The sequence below is a fragment of the Protopterus annectens genome, chromosome 2.part0 (genome assembly GCF_019279795.1).
Source record: "Protopterus annectens isolate FY-2018-M chromosome 2.part0, PAN1.0, whole genome shotgun sequence".
In the NCBI taxonomy this organism is placed as follows: Eukaryota; Metazoa; Chordata; order Ceratodontiformes; family Protopteridae; genus Protopterus; species Protopterus annectens.
Window position 1 is genome coordinate 523,923,035 of NC_056728.1, and position 14,704 is coordinate 523,937,738.

Genomic DNA, 14,704 nt, shown 5'->3' on the forward strand with positions numbered 1-14,704 from the left:
CTCACCAGCCTTGTGGCACCTGCCTGCCCGCACATGCAACAACTGACAGAGACCATAGTGAGGGTGGGTGCTACCCACATACTGGTCGAAAGATGTGCAGGTAAGGCCGCAGGACACATCAGTAGACCACTGTTGTGTATCCATCCACATCTGTACAGTTAGATCATGCATATATGAGCTGACATATATATAGTCTGTTGTTGCATAGTAGTAATAAACAGATGTGCATAAACTGTAGTATTGTGGACTTGTACTGTTGATGTACTGTAATGCTGCACCCACCATGTACCAGTGCCACAGCTGTGGCTATTGATATCACATCTCTCACACTCTTATGTAGATCCCTCTGGTATAGCACCAAGACAGCAGCCTGCAGCTGGTGAGTATGGTTTACGTTCATTCTTGCCAATACACTAGTCATGTAATGGCCATTGTATATTCCATGCACACATCTAACACCCCTACCCATAATGCATGCCATACATGCTCATATATTGTTGCTGTTAACTACACTGCATCACAGTGGTGACCATGATGGTGTATCTGAAGGGTATGTCAGAGACCTGCAATATAACTAACATCCTGTCATTGCAAAATGTGTCCACAGGGATGAACATAATGATGGGACAAATGACCTACAGTTGGGAGATGGGTGAAACATCACCCTTATACAGTTCTACAACAGTGTATATACCAGTATTACAATGGCAACTGTTGCAGAGCTACACTATGGCATTTCATAATACAGTGGTCCACAAGTCTTAAAATCTACAATGTGGTCCCAACATGAGCAATGAATGTGTAATACAGAATCATAGGTTAGGGCAGAAAATATGCGGACTTTCACAAACACTGGAAGCATATGTGTGCACACACTCCAGATAAAATATAGTGGAAGCAGCTGTTGAGGTACTGACTGCATGCATTTGTCATGGATATGCACATTTCAGCAAGTACACATCCCCATTTTCACACCACATATTGTCTGCTGTCCAAGATGTTTGGCAATCAAATGTGCACACTTACCTGCAACAGAGGCAGGCGTGACAGTCGTTTATGTGGCATGGATGTATGGGACAGGAATGATGATAGGAAATAAACAGATGGCCATCCGAGAAAAATGATGTCACATGTAGCAAACTGGTTATGCGGTTTGAATAGTAACATGCCACAACACTGAAGGGGTTGCAGGAATGTCTAGCAAGTACTGGCTGTGCAGTACCCATGTCAGCAATTGCCTGGACTCTGCAAGTGTTTGGCCTGTGGGTTAGAATAATAAGATCTAACAGTTGTACCACAGGAAACATCAGCCAGGCCTCTTAGTGTATGCATAACAGAAGAGGTTCCCAAAAGTCATGAGTTGCAATGAGTACTGGTGTACCATGACCATGTTTGAAACCTACAGAAAGTATCATGTAAGATACATGTGCTGCACAACCAACACCTCACACCACCTCAGGCTCACCATAGCCATCTATCTTGTGCCAGTGCCAGTGTACATCTGTATGTTTGCCAGTCATTAGCTGGGACTGGGCTGTTACACATGGTGTTCAGTGTTTGGGACACTGCAAACTGACACACATGTGTAGGCCATAGTTGTCAAGCATCTGCAAAAAGGCTGAAGGTGGGGAGGGGGTGTCATCATGACACACCAGTGCACTGCAGCAGGGATCCTAAGGATGCTATGAATGGTTGTATCTGCACACAGTCAGGTTCAGGAACTGTGGCAGATGTAACCCTGACTCCACAGCAATAGTGACGGCAGTGTATGAACTCTAAGGGATGTGCACATGAGTTGACATTGCCATCATGCAGAGTTGGGGGACATGTGTAGGGCAGACTGACCATATACTTGCAAATGCAGATGGCCCATGCTAGTATACCCCTGCCAGGAAAAGCGACTGTTGTAGTACACATAACAGTAGATGCAACACACCATCATGATAAGGGCGTGCACACATATGCACCCATGAAGTGTATGTATCGCGGTCGGCATCAGCACTCCTAACACATTTGTTAGAGACTGCATTTGAATATACAGGAAATATGTCACATATCAAGCTCATGTGATGTTAACATATGCAGTGATGTGGTCCCATGACATATCAAGGAAGCATTCATCATATCAATAAGGGTGTGTACACTCCCCATAGCCATGGTAAGGTTTGACTGTTGTCATTTGAATAGTATCGTATTGGTCATACATGCATCGCTGATGTTGAGATCTGTAAATCAGACATCAGGCATTCACAAATGACATCTGTCCACATATCATCACAGGTATGTGTCGGACAAACACATAGGGGCTGTGAGCATTAGAGCAGACATAACTGCACAGTAGTACACATTCAGCAATGGTGTGAACACTTGTGAGGTATGGTGCACAGCACATGGTAGGGTGCAGAACAGGTGCACAGCAATACTGTGTACACGAGTGCAGTGTTTTCCAGGGGAAGGGGCATCACCTACTAACACATCCCATGCATCACACACATGTATACTGTTCCTAGCATGGATTGATTATAGCTGCACTGTATCCTGTTGAGAACCATATGTCATGCATGTTGACAGATAGGTAATGAGAGGTCTGTGTGTACTATCTTTGTGCAGCTTCACCTGTAGGTGTGTGTGTGTTTGTGGGCGGGGGTGGGGTATTTTGTCTTAAGTGCAATCTGGTGGAGTGGAAGGGGGTTGATGCATCTAATGTGTGTGTGTGTGTGTGTGTGTGTGTGTGTGTGTGTGTGTGTGTGTGTGTGTGTGTGTGTGTGTGTTCATGTGTGTGTGTTTGTGTGGGTATCCCTGTATGCACATGTGTGATTGTAGGGTTGTTCATATGGCAGTACTTCCCTTTGGAATCGTGCAGTACATAGTTTCATAGGTTCATAGGTTCATATGTTAGTATTAAGCTAATTGCCCTTGACAGCCATTTTAAGTCTAGCCAGTTATCCCCTGTGAGACTCAAACCCTGCACCTTGTGTTTGTAAGGCAAACACCTTAACCATTAGACCACCCTCCCAATGGACTGACACTAGAGACACCAGGAATACTTGTCTGACATGTAATCACAGGACAGCTGACAGTGTAATAAGGTCTGTAGCATGGAACATGCATTGGGGGGAAACTAGACACCAGGTATACTGTTAAAATTGCAATCAGCAGAAAGGTGAATGACTACCCATGCATGCAGCACTACAGATGCATTGGGGAATTGCTAGATAGCACCAGGGAGTGTATCCATATATTACTGTTGTCCACATAATAAGTTGATTGAGCAGCAGATCTTGCATCTATTGAGCAATAGTTACATATGACACTCCAGTGCATGACATTATGGAGTGAACATAGTAGCCCCTAACATATGGGGGCCATGCTCATGATGTCCAGACATATGCAGGGTGAACACTGGATGACAGTAGTGAGGCCTTGTAAAACCTACTCCAATCAAGTCAAGAAGGTAATGGAGTAACAGGTCTTGTGTTGTGATCACTTGTCTAGGCATTTAAAAGAATGATACGTTAATGAGTGGTATTAATGAGTGTATGTTACCAAGTGTGATGCAGGATGAGGAACTTACGTGAATAAACTTGGGACAGTCTGTAAACAAAAGGACAGGTAGGTATTATGCTGGAATTTCAGAGTGTGTGCATGTGTGTGTGTGTGTGTGTGTGTGTGTGTGTGTGTGTGTGTGTGTGTGTGTGTGTGTGTGTGTACTGTTATGCAATGCCGTACAGGTCTTAAAATTAAAATACAGGTCTACAGGTTTTTTGTTTTCTCCTCACAGGTGGCAAAATGGGTCAGGGACCCTCCTGCATGCAATCTGATGTTTGTGTCCATTTAGACACAGAAAATGATGATAGGACTGTTGAGGCAGAGATGGGGCTGTCAGAGGCTGAAAATGCACCATTGTTTGACATCACCCTGTTATCCGCCCCAACCCTGCACACAGTCACAGTACCTATAGATACCCCATCACCAGTAGCCATAGCAAAGGGACAGTTGGCGGTTGGCAGCAGTGCACAGGAGAGTGTGGTATCTGTGCCTGTGTGTCTGGGCACAGCAGGCATAGCCAGATATCTGGCAGGGCACCACATTGGCAGATGTACCGGGGTGCTTGTGGGAGGGCCATTGGTCATCATGCTCCTGGCAGAAGTGCCACAACTGGTACCACCAGATGCATGTTTCAAACTGTCATGGGGCGCAGGCATGTATGGAACTGTACTCCAGACAGGGTCTGAAGCTGCAAAGTGCTGCTGTCTCATCTGTAAGTGACAACTTCCATGAACTTACAGATGCCCCCCGTAATAGTACTGAGGTTATGGATAGATGGTTGGGTGAGATGGTGAACCTCATTGACTGTGGATTGTCTGTGCTAGAACATGTGGTGGGAGTGGTGCGATGGCTGTGTGGACATAGGCCAGTAACACCAACAGCTGGCGGTCAACGTGGATGTGCAAGGACACCAAGCCACTCCTGTAGTGGCAGTACCAGCCCCATCATTGCTGGGGGGTGCTGTCAACACCACACCACAGTAGGCCAGATGCACGTGGCCCTGGCCAGTCCCAGAAGAGACCTGGTTCCAGCAGACACATGTCATCATCAAGGGAGCATATCACATCGAGGCCTATACCTGGAGGTGCCCATGGAATCCCTGGCAGACACAATCTGCCGTCCTTGGCCGGAGGTGGTGAGCTGCACACTCTGCCAGGTATGGTCTGCAGCTGTCAAAGAAACAGCTATATAGGGCAGCCACATGGCAGAACTGTGTGCATGCATACCCACACACTATACAAACACACCTAGGGCAATGCCATACCTACACCCACCACATCACCATGCCCATATCAACAAATTACATCCCTCACCCACACACATTATGTCAAACATATGGCCGACCCTCGGTCTCTGGCATACCAACAACACGCCCTATGCATATGATGATACCTGTGCCACATCCCTGTCATTCATAACATTGATTCAGGGACAGGCTAATATGGATCTGATGCACATGGTGACTGTACTACAGTATACCAATATACTGCTGTGTAACATATTATCAGCAGTAATGTTTAATGCTTACATGTCAGGTAGTGTAGCTGTCCAGCCATGATGCATTATAGCTGTTCGTAACACTGAGTGATTGTGGTCTCCATAATGTTATCCATTTGTGTTGTAGGTGTACATTTGTCAGCAGGAGGATGGTCTGCACTCATATCTCACAAGTGGTATGGCACTGTGGTGACACCATGACTGTGACATATCCTGGGTACAGTTGAACACATGTCACAGGTCTGTATAACAGTTACTGTTTGTGCCACATGGACAGGTGACGCCCTAAGATATGTATAAACAGCAACCTGAAGAAGATCACTCCACATGCACGCACACTCTTACTTGGCAACACTGGGACTAAACCCCAACCTAGGTATGTAGTGCTACTGATATGTGTTGCTTTCATTGCACACACCACACAGCATTTAGGATGAGGTGTGTTCCAGGTTACATGTAACATGCAGGACATCCCCAAGCATGTAATGTATGGTAATGGGGGATGTAGTGGTTGTATATGGACAATACATAGTGTGACATACCATCATATACACATTAACAGACATATAACAGGCAGACACACATCCGAGAGACCTGGGCCTATCAGTGCTAACTAACTTGTCAGTATGTCCACTGTATGACAGGTAGGCTGCACACAACACATGCACAACTGGGCTGGATTGTGTTATCAGTTACCTGTATGGTTGATTGTGACAGTGGTGACCATACAGTGGTACACGGGACATGTACCGGGGGTACCATGGTACAATGACAGTGTACACAGCACCCACACCTCACTGTGGATATTGTACACACTAGAATCCATGATGACACTTTGACATACCCACCATCACACATTGACCAGGACTGCGATACAACCCATTGTCCATTCCAACAGTGGTACTACAGAGGTATGCATCTAATGCACATGAAACAGGCATAGTAGGGTGATGCATTGTCATGCCTCTCCTATGGGCAGCAACATCACTATCTGTAATACTGTGTGGCAATGTGTATTGTAATAGGAGTATGTGGCCATGGAATGATGTACCCTACAGATATACACACATGCACACATACACACACTTGCCAGAACTCAGTGGGTATCCCATGCCTATCAACACATTTGTACAACATTGTTGTGCTGGTACTGCAAGGCTCAGGTAGCCTTTAGGGAGAGGAGCATAACAGGGTACATTTAATGTCTGGTACAGCAGCAGCCACATCTAACTATGGCAATTGGTGTTGCAGTGGGTGTGAAGACCCTCATGGCATTCCCAACTACAGGTGTACTAAAACGCAGACACTGATATCCTCAGCAATGCACACATACACATTTGTCAGTACTGGGGTGCATTGCTGCAAGTGGTCATAGGTGTGTACCTGGCGATTGTCTATGAAGAGATGGAAAGTGTAGGGGATGTGTGTTTAGTATTATCATGCCACCTGCTATGTGCCAGCAAGCAATCTATCTACAGACACCACTGTGGTAACCCTCAGAGTGAGAGTGACATGCATCAGCCAATCCTCTGGGTGCCTCCTGTAAATGGCTAGTGAGTTGATCCAATTGACATGTATGCAATATGTCTTACAAAACATGGTTAGTGTCTGTGTTGAAGACCTGTACCCAAGCATATTCTGTTGAACGTGGTAGTGTAGTGGATTTACCCATGGCATATGGTGTGTACAGAGTGTTGTGTCCTATCTGTGTCAGTTATAACACAGCTGGGCAGACATGTCAGTGTCAGTCAAGCATAGGTTGCCTGTATGTATCCAAGCTGCACATCTGCACAGGGACTGACAGACATCACCTTGCCAACTAGCTATGCAGTAGGCTGAATGTATTGACAGACAGACATCTGGTACCGATATATATGACATTACTACATGTTGGCAGCCCTCACTGACATGCTGTACAGACAATAGTCTACAGTTAATTTCCACATGTCAGATCATTATCCAGTAGGAGATATATACTTTGATACAGCTCACACACCAGGAACACCACAGTGAGGACTCAGAGTCCATCTATGCATGCAGGGGTGCTTGTTGCCAGTACTACAATTAGTAATCTACTCTTGCTTGGGAAAACTCTGTCAACAGTAGTAACGGCATGATACACTACATGCCAGTGTGATGGCACATTATCTGGGATACTACCCTTGTATGTAACACATTCACATGGATAAGAGTGATGTACAGGTCTTATATACTCAAGTGTCCCAGACATGACACTCACACCCCTTGCTACTGTAATGACAGCACATAGACGCATGCTATGTACATGGCATTACATACATTTATTACAGATGTCATTACCCTGCTATGTTATCAGACTGGGATGTGAGCACTGGTAACCAGGGTTGAGCCGTGCTTAGCAGGTGTCAGCATTGCTGCAATATAACAGCTAAGCACCTTTGTGCACTAGTAAGCGAAGTCTACACAGTGTAAGTGCCTGTACATTTAGCCATACCTTAACACCGCTTAGCTTCATGCAAACCTGCGCAAAAGCACTTAAAGCTGCTCAAAACTGCCTTGCCCACTCTGTATCCAGCAGCCCTTGTTCTGCCCAGCAACAAAATAAACAGCCCTTGCAGGTCTTGATCCAAGGACCCTGTACATGGTAGTCACAACAGTTAACCACTACACCATGACAGCTGTGTGGCCAGTTGTTGTTTTTCCGAAACATCTTTCAGTAGACATATTGAGTAGAATTTAACAATCGCTGTGACTTCTACAACTGTATAGTACATGTCAGTCATATTACTGTTGCATCACATATGTTGTTATATCTAAATATACACATATCAGATACATACGGTGTGATGCATCTGGGAAGGTATACACAACAGTAATGTTTACACATGACAAGGATATGGATATATACATATACATATCTAGAGATATGTCTACATGTACATACACATATTTATTCATATATATGCATTTATACAGATCTGTATAGTGCATCATATACCATGTATAGATATTTCTGTGTATATATATATATATATATATATATATATATATATATATATATATGTGTGTGTGTGTGTGTGTGTGTGTGTGTGTGTGTGTGTGTATGTATGTGTGTGTGTGATTGTACATCATATATGTACAGATATACCTATTTATGTTGATATATATGTAGATATTCATAATTATATGTGCATATATATATATAATATATCTGTATATGTATAGACATATATATATATATATGTGTGTGTGTGTGTGTGTGTGTGTGTGTGTGTGTGTGTGTGTGTGTGTGTGTGTGTGTGTGTGTGTGTGTTTGTATATGTATATATATATATATATATATATATATATATATATATATATATATATATATATATATATATATATATATATATATATATATATATATATATATATATATATATATCGATATATGCATGTAGATATGTATATGTCTGTATAGATATATGAATGAATATATATATATATATATATATATATATATATATATATATATATATATATATATATGTGTGTGTGTGTTTACCATATGTCCAGAACATGGAGTGGAGTCCTACCTCAGCAAAAATAGTGTAAACCTCTTAGTGCAAGGGGATGTCATGCATGTATTGCAGGTATATATGTAGACTGTTGCTACTGTAACAGGGGTTGTCTTAACAGATGTGTGTGGGAGGTCACATCTGCTATTGACATGTACACCATCAGTTACTGACAGACATCCTAAGGACATCATAGTACAGTACCACTGATAGCACAGTAATGATCCAGTGGACTACAGCAAATATATGACCAATATATGTGGACAGTCTAGCACTCTCTGGTCAGTCCAGACGTATGCACAGATCCCTTTCATGCGAGACATGTGGACCAATCCTGACAATGTGAATGTTAACAGCCATGTACATGGGTATATCATGTAAATACTGGACTACATATGCCCACACAGTTTATGCATTAACACACGCCTGTATGTTCTGACACATAATAACTGGTGGTGCAGAGGTCACATGGCAACACACTACCCAGTAGTTAGTGTCATACATCTGTACAGAATCCCACTGCTTTGTCAGAAATACACAACAGTTACGGTGGCCTGGCAGCAGTATGTCTTACAAATACCTGGAGATAACATCACACTGGGTAATTACACTAAGCTGCTACGCATGTAACAAAGCACTGTGCAAACTGCAGGCAGACTGCCACAACACTGGCCTACATTTTGTATGGGGGAATACACATGTACCTGCAAATATAGCAGGCTCTACAGGCATGTCACAGCACAGAGTAACAGACACCTGTGAGAAAGTATAAATAGTAGAAAAACACTGGAAGGAACACAGCAGACAATCAAAAGACAGTATCCAATTTAATGAAAATAGTAAGCACTTTTAAAAGTCCACCTCTTCATTAGACTAAAAACAATTAAATCATAAAACAAGCTCTTTAAATACCTCTCTCTTCCATCATTAAATACATCAATTAATGCATCAATTAAAACATTCAAAAAGATAGCACATGATTTACCTTAATACATATGCTAATGCTTAAGCTGTATAGCTTTAAGGAAAGGTTTGATGGAACCATACTGTTTAAACCTGGTGCTTTATTTGCACGCAATAACATTATCCATCTCTGTTCGGCAGCTTCAGTAATATTTTTCATATATCCTCCTCTTTTCCTATCTGCAACCAGTTCCAAAGCCAAAAACTTAAAAGTGTTTGCCCTACCTTTATTCTTTACATGCGTGGCTAATGCACTGTTCTCTTTCATATTTTTTTATATGACACTATCTCCCATAGCCTGCTACTAATCAAACTCTCTAAACTTAACCTATCTCCCTCCTCTTTGAACTGGTTCTCCAACTACTTATCTAACAGATATCAAGCGGTAAAATGGAAAAGGGCCACCTCCTCATTTCTAAATACCCCTACTGGAGTACCCCAGGGCTCCATACTGAGTCCCCTTCTCTTTAATATATTTATAAATGATTTCCACAACTCTATCCCATTCTCAGACATCATCCAATATGCAGATGATTCTACCATTATATGCTCTGCCTCTTCTATCCCCTCACTCCTACAATTGACTCAAAATGCTTTTACAACCACTGAGCAGTGGATGAAAAGTAATCACCTAGCACTCAATGCCTCCAAAACCAAGTTAATGCTATTTACCCCCTCAAAAGCTACCTCTTTCGATATAAACACATTCTCTATTACTAGTCAAAATAATTCACCTTTGGAACTGGTGTCAGAGACCAAGCTACTTGGGATCCAAATTGATAGTCAGTTCAAATTCAACTCTCACCTACAGCTAAATATCAAAAAAACTCATCAAAAACTTGGTATGCTCTACCGACAAAATAAATACCTCACACCTGCTGCCAAAATCACACTCTCTACTTCATTTCTTATCCCCTCCCTTCTCTATTGAGCTCCACTCTTAACTAATCTACAGTCCTCTCTAAAAACACAACTTTCCTCTTGCTACAACAAAATAGCCAAGTTCGCTACCAACCACAAGTCCTCCACCCACCACTGTTCCTCTCTCCAGAAACTAAAATGGTTAGAGCTACCCAGCTATCTCACATACACTCAACTAACTCTTGCTCACAAGCTCATTTTCAACTCCTCTCTCTGTCCCTCCCTTTTGTCAACCTTTAAAATGCACATTCCTGATAGAGTACTGAGGTCCAACAGTCAAAATCTAGTAGAAGTCTATAAACCTACTCGTCCCCCAGGTAAAAATCTTCTATCTTATGGCCTTGCTCGCCTTTGGAACTCTCTACCACCATCCATCCGCACCACCTCTAACCATTTTATTTTTAAAAGATCTCTTCATTCGCATCTAGTATCCAGGTGGGAATGCTCTTGCTCCCATCCCACATAGGTAATCAATTGCAATTCCCATCTTCCCCTTTGCCTTGTTTCCTCCTGCATTTCTCCTTATTATTTACCCATAACTAATGCATATTATCATTCCTCTGATTGGGAAAAATGCACTAGGCCACACCTCCTAAGGGTTTGCTTCCCAATATGTTATTATTTCTCAGTAGTGTAATACAGTGCTTCCTAATATGATACAAATTCAAAATATTTCATGCAATACTTTTTATGTAATATTCCTTTGTATGTACAATCTATTAATTTTATCAGTAGTCTGTATTATTCTTGTTTTTGCTGTACTACTTGAAATTGTTTTCTTGCGTCAAAACTTTTGTATTATAATATAAATTGTATAACTAGTGGGAATTACTCTACTGTAACCTATTTAGTTGTGGAGCTTTTCTCCCCAGGACTCCATTGAAAATGGGTTCACTTTGGCCCAATGGACTATCCTGGTAAACCAACTGCAAATAAATAAATAAATAAATAAACAAATAAATAAATTATATCTCGGACATGTTCTAATATCCTGTCTTTGAATTGCCTATTAGTTTTGCCAATATAGTATGAAAAACACAATGCAATAACTTACAAACACCATATTCCTTGTTCTACAATCAGCATAGTGTGAACACTCCACCTTAAACCCTAATACTGGATGTGTAAAGTGTGTGCCTGCATGTATAAAGACAGAGGCAGTACAATTCCTACAGGTGTATCTACGTACTCTGGCAGATTTATCAATAACCATAGGCAAACTGGATTTATAACAAAGGTGACCCTTCAGTGTCTTATTGTTCCTAAAACTGAAATGAGGTTTTTCACCTGCTACACCCTTTAACTCTTCCACTGTTGAGAGTATATCAACCAATGTGAACACAGCCACAGCCAGATATGGTACACAAGCTTAATATGACACTATATGGCCTGTCTGATAAACACCATCCTCATATGTGCCACTCACACACTACCTTTCATAAACTGGGTCACGAGACAGTGTGGTCCAATGCCTGTTTGTTGTATAGGACACTTGTGTTTTGGCCATAGAAACATGTGAGCTGATAGGGTACCATACACTGGAGCAGCATGCAACATCAGATAGAACAGGACCGAGAACAATGACATCTACCACAGACTGTACACAGACCAAAGTACGTATTCGCAATACTACACATGCTGTCAACAATCACCATAAGTACACAGACCCCACTACTGTACATACAACCACAGAATGCCTAGGTTATTTCCTCAGAAATAACCCCTACTATACATAACATGTCTAGCAGTCTGATATATGTCTGGGTTGTTATCAGGTATGATGTTAATAAATAATGGTGTACAGAACATATGCACCTCTTACTGCATGACATATGTACAAAGGTTGACAGACTTGTGGCTGGAGCCACAAACACTGGGCCAGTACTGGGCCTCATACATTTGCTGTTGTAACAAGGTTTGTTGTGACATATGTCCTATGAGGGATATGAAGTCAGTAACTCTCATGGCTGTCACCATGTACTGACTGCAATCCTCAGACTATGCTTCTGCAGTTCTAAGACAGGTGATATGTCAGTAACACAAGCAACATAAGACTCCAAACACTGCCCAGTCTGCAGATAACCCTACAGGTGGGAGTTTCCTCAAACACATAACACTGTCATGACAGGTATTAAATCATGTAGACCAGCCATATCCACACACACCCTGTTAAACCAACATTACTCCAAATGCAGAAGAGCAACACTTACATTCTGTAGTTGAGTCTGTCACATCCACCTTCTGTTTGTTGGCATGTCTCTACAGTGTATGTTGTTAGAGGTATATTCCAATACCATCTGTGATGCTGTTTGTCAAACACCGACATGAGTTCCTGCTCACAGTGAATGAAAAGGCCCAACACCCACATGATGTTCCTAGGCATAGTAGCGTGTCTCCATGTAATTGGCTATGTGAATGTTACCACAGCTGTTCCACATGCAATCAGCTAGTGGGGGACTGCAATTCATGCAGAGGCCATCAGCTGATCATGAGCATCACTTATAAAACACAATCTGCTGCCTAACCAAAGCCAGTGTGTACTTCTCCACATCCACCAGAGAGGGAGTGAGAGAGACAGACAGAGACAAAGTAAGACAGGGAAGGGGAGGGAGAGTAAAACCTAAGCATGTTTGTGTCACATACTTACCAGTACGGGGTTTCAAACCCCTGCCTGACTATGTATTGCTATCACGTCTATGAAGTTATTGCATGCACCACATAGCTTACATGTAGGGGAGTTGTCCAAAGGTATATCTGATGGTGAGTGACGTCTGTAACAGTGATATAGGAGGGATAAGGTAGGTGTAGTACACGTGCCTGTCCACATGAATAGGTGTCAATGTCAACACAGCCACACTCTCTCAGGGACTCACACACATTAACACAGTTGGCAGGGTCAGGATTAGACTTCCTAACTAGCTTGTTTGCCACAATACAGTAATACACAGGTATCACATGCACCACAGGGATTATCAGGATGATATATGGACAATGGGTATATGAAGGTGTCTGACATAATAAGGCATGCTTCTGTAGGCCAATGGGAGGTGAAACGAGTGTGAATGTGGTTGAAATCATTATACTTCACACACACAGACACAGGTTGCCAGTACTGACATGCATGGGTGCATTGCTTCACAGGTGTATAGTGGTTGACTGTGTCAGACGGCTGTACAAGGCTAGGTAAAGGCTATACCTTGGCATCAGGCCACATGAAAATGGTCTGCAGTGTGGCTCACAGGTGTGGTATCTGGATTGGCCCACACAGGTGGGTATTATATTCACCATCCAGTCATATGGGTTACTATTGTGGATGGCCAGTGCTGTGCAATGCTTGCCACGTATGTGTTCTATAGTCCATGAAATGGATGGTACCTGGGATGTGCACACATTACACATGCATGTTCTGTGACATGTTGAAGTGTACTTGTGGTGTCTGGGGCATGTTGTGTACACATATTGTTATCATCAGGTGAGCCATTCCTGGCCTCATGTGGTGGGAACTGGCAATGGACACCAGGTTGACCCTGCACCTACATTAAAAGCATGATACAGGTATTCCCTGGTGTCAGTAGCATCTGTCCATACAGGGCATGTGTTTAAGGCATGGTATGTCCTTTGTGGGTTACATTTGATGGCACTACAGTTGTTGCAGGCATCTAATGGGGGGCATAGTGAGGGAGCACTGTATGAAATTATGTGCCTATTGTAGTGATGGGACAGGGTGCCACGCCCTCTGTAGTTCACTGCAATCGAACAATGGTTACTGTCTGTGGGCAATATGCAGGGAACTACCAACATAGTGGGATTTGCCTAGCTGAGTGTGTTTATGTATGAAACATGGGTTGAGAGTGTTCTCTGGTTGCCTAAATTGTTTGCCAGACCTTGATATCACATGTAGGGGTATGGCTTGTCAAACCCAGCCTCTCTGCTCTTTGACATCTGTTATCCTTGTAAGGTGGACATTGTGACATATAATAGGCTCACCATATAAGAAATTTGCAAAACCCGCTCCACAGTGAGTCAATTTGTTACACACTCACAACCACCTCCACACAGGATACGAATGACAAACACACACACACATATACACACACACACATATACACACACACACACACACACACACACACACACACACACACCCCAAGTCTCACAGTTTCCATGTCTGGGATTGGAAGACCTACCTAACTAATTTGTCACACCACAGCACTACACAGTTATAGGATGCACCA